Source organism: Octodon degus, unplaced genomic scaffold (genome assembly GCF_000260255.1).
Source record: "Octodon degus isolate 3935 unplaced genomic scaffold, OctDeg1.0 scaffold00064, whole genome shotgun sequence".
Lineage (NCBI taxonomy): Eukaryota > Metazoa > Chordata > Mammalia > Rodentia > Octodontidae > Octodon > Octodon degus.
Genome location: NW_004524640.1, coordinates 10215374 through 10219237, shown reverse-complemented (window position 1 = coordinate 10219237; position 3864 = coordinate 10215374).

The following is a 3864-nucleotide window of genomic DNA, read 5'->3' as shown; positions in this document are numbered from 1 at the left end:
CCTGAAGACCTGGAGCCCACATGATGCCCCCCACGAGGCCAGCTGGAGGCCTAGAGCCCACGACAATGTCTCATGCGGGACTATTCTGTGGATCTGTGCTGGGAAGCCCCAAAGGTCAGTAGTGGAAGGAAACTCGAAAGTCTGTGCCAGCAGGCTGAGGGATCTGCCCTGGAGCCAGGAAGCGACACTCAAAGTGAGGACCAGAGCTCCCATCCTCAAGCAACAATGAGGTTCCAAGATCCTCCAGTGATAACAGCCAAGCTCCTCTCAGGAAAGCCAGCATAGCAAGCTTCTCCAGGAGACCGAGCTGTGCACCTTCTTCCCCTCTGGAGCAAGGAAACTATGCTCAAAGGACCAGAGTTCCCCCAAAGTGAACCACAGCCATTCTCATTGACAACAAGGTCCTGTGTTCTTCTGATGGTGAGAACAGTCGAGTTTATCAGGAAAGCCAGCATGACAAGCTCTTCTAAGAAAACCAACAACCCCCAGAGCTTCTAAGCTTTTTCCTCTCTAGTTCTGTCTCTTATGCTGTTGGAAACAGGCCTCAGGTGGGCCTCCCATACCCAGCACTATAGAAAGCCCTTCTTGGTCCTTGTCTTGGTCCAGGAAGTTCATGTTTGTTTGGTTTTTTTACATTTATTTAGTGTGTGTGTGTGTGTGTGTGTGTGTGTGTGTGTGGCCAGCTCAGCCTACCAGGGGCCGGGGCTGGCTGGCATGTGGTGCTGGGGGATTGAACCGCGGTCCCTGTGCTTTGCTAAGCTTGTTCCAAGTAGGTGCTTTAGACCACTGAGCCATCTCACCAGTCCCAGAAGTTTATATTTGTAATCCCGCAGGTAAGTTCTTAGAATCCTGTCAAGTTAATTCCGATCTACCACATCCAGAGCAACCCATGGTGAGATTAATGACACTAAGGCATATTTGTAGTTAATGGGAGCCAAGGGATCCTAAGTTCAGCCATGGTGATGGCTAGCTGGAACCAAGAGCTCAACCCAGGGCTGGTTTGATTCAGTCATGAAAGAGGAGTGGCTTGAGGATAAGTGACAGAGAATAGTAGGAAAGAGGTGAGGGCCATGAGCTGCACTAGGGAGGAGGAGTTCTGGGAAGACACGCCTGCCGTCTTCAAGAACTACCACCAGCACCTCGCCTAGACTGATATGCATTGCTTGGAGCCAATTGAAACCATAAGGAAAAGTCCTAGCCAGCTCTGTACCTATCAATAGAGGGACATAGGGACAGGCTCAGCCGAAATAGAGACAACTGCTCCTCTTTCAAGATGAGTCGCCCAGGTGATCCTCTACCCAGCACCAGGCTGTTTCAGTTCAGCTGGATGTTACAAGTTGACCGGCATTGTCAATCCACCACTGGTGGCCTGCAGGGTGGTGTGGGCTGTGGTTCACGGAGCTCCCCACAGGAGGTGACAATGCCTTCCAGCCAGGACTTCCGCACCTCATACCCATACCAAGGTGTGTGAGCTGGCTGGCTGGGATGGTGGTCACCATGCTGTCATTCAGGTTCTTGGGTCACCCTGATAGTGTGTGCTCAGCTAACAGACATAGCTGGTGAAGTGTGGGTCTGCTCAGGCCACTCCTTTGCTATAGGACATCCTATGGCTCCATATTTCCCTAAGGGGTGTCGTCAGTGCCTTAAAATAGTGTACAAGATCCTACAGGTCTGACACCACCCACCTCCCTGAGACCTTAGTACCAACCCATTCCATCCCCCTCACTGTGCCAGGCACAGTGGCCTCCTCACTTTTCCTGGTCCCTTGTGTTTCCCTCGTCCAGAACTTTCTCTGATTCTTTCCCTGGTGCAGCCCCTCCACCTCATCTTTATTCCAGCATCCTTCTTGGCAAGGCCTTTCCCAGCTACTCTAGTAATCAGCAAGGCCTGGGATAGCTGGGCAGCTCTGCACTTTTCTGGTCTGCACAAGGCCCTGGAAGCTCTGTTTCCAGCCCCAGCACCAGGTATGAAACAAAAGAACTCCCACAACCAAAACCCGCAATCCTTTCCTGAATCTCTTGTTGGTTTTCCTCTGTAACACGCATCACCTTGTAACACATTGCATATTGTTTCTAATTTTTTAATTACAGAAGTGTTCAAATACAAGCCAACATAGTGGTACACATCTCTAATCCTGCTGCTCTCGGAGCCCAAGGCAGGAGGATCACCAGTTCGAGTCCAGACCCAGAGAAATTTAAAATAGAAAAGAAATAAAAATTTAAAAAATCAAGCTGGGCATGGCGGTACACACCTGTTATCCCAGCACTCAGGAGGCTGAGGCAGGAGGATTGCTGTGAGTTTGAGGCCAGTCTGGGTTACAAAGTGAGTTCAAGGGCAGCCTGAACTGCACAGTGAAACCCTGTCTCAAAAAAAAAAAAAAATCTTTTTTCTTTTTAAATTAAAAATGGAACTGGACTTGGTGGTACATACCTGTAATCCCAGCACTCAGGAGATTGAGACAGGAGGGTTTCTGTGAGTTCAAGATCAGCCTTGGGGCTACAAAAGTGGGGGCTACAATTGTATACCCCAAATTGCATAGGGAGACCCTGTCTCCAAAGAAAAAAGAAAAGGGATAGGGATGTAGCTCAGAGAGAAGGCCCTGTTTAAATCCCCAGTGCTGGAAAGAAAAAAACCTTGAAATATCAAGAAAATGGAAGGCTAACAGCACTCATCCATACACCCCCATACTGTATACCTGAGGTGTTCTGGGAGGAAGAGCTGGACGTCGCTCTGTGTCTGTCTTTATTTGCTAAAGATGCGAGCAGGGACTTTTGCGTGTCCCATTGCCTGCAGCTTCACCAGCACCAAAAACACAGGTAGCCACTTGGTGATCGCCATAGTTTGGGGAAAGAAAAGACAGGACAGGTCTCTTTCCAAAGCTCTGTAAATCATTTCCTCCTCTGGAGCCTCAGTTTCCCCATCTATAAAGTGGGGCCATAGGGCTCTTCTCCAGGTTGCTGTGAGGATCAAAAGTGAAGAGGCCCACAGTTGTACAGTTAGCATAACTAGACTTCCTTGTACTTGCTTTCATTTGGCGGTACCAGGGAACGAACTCAGGACCTTGCACTTGCCAGGCAGCTGCTTAAGACACTGAGCTATCTCCCCGGCCCTCTAGTTAGCATAATTAGTTCCATTTCTCTACCTTCCTTGCGGTCAGGGACTTTGTCTGATACCCACAGAGGAGCTCTTGGGCTGGCTTTGCTCGTGTGTCCAGGGCAAACTCCAGCACGAACCCTTTACCGTGCAGGTGCTTTGGGCCCCGCCTAAGACAGCAGCCCCTCCCTGCTCAGTAACATTTTGTTCCAGGAGGTGCAGCCAGCACAGCTGGAAAGGGTAACTCTATGGAGTGTGGGGACAACATATTTGCATCACAAATGTATCAAGCGCCAATTTCTATGGGTTTCAAAGCAGCTGAGTAGCAAAGGCTAACTCTAATCCCTTACTCAGGGGGTTGATTTATCCAATCATCCAGTCATGTTTGGTTTTGTTTTTTGTTGAGACAGAATCTCAAGATAGAATTAACTGGCACTCAACCCGGCCTCAAATGCATAGCGATCCTCTTGCCTCTCGGCCTCCTGAGCGCTGGGCCCCTACGCCTGGCTCCCCTCCCAGGCCCGCTCTGCATTGCAGACACTGCTGCAGGTCCAGTGGCTGAGCGGGTGCTGTCCATGCAGCCCGAACACGGGGTGGGTATCTCGGGAAGAACGGCGCTCGCCTTGTTAACCCTGTGAGCTGTCTTGGTTGCTTTGCGCGGTAGTGTATGGAATGCCTGGGCTTTTGCAGGCTGTCTGATAACCAGCACCCTAACTTCAATTGTTCGGGGTGTGGAGGCCCAGATATTTTCAATCAAGAATTCTGAGTCTT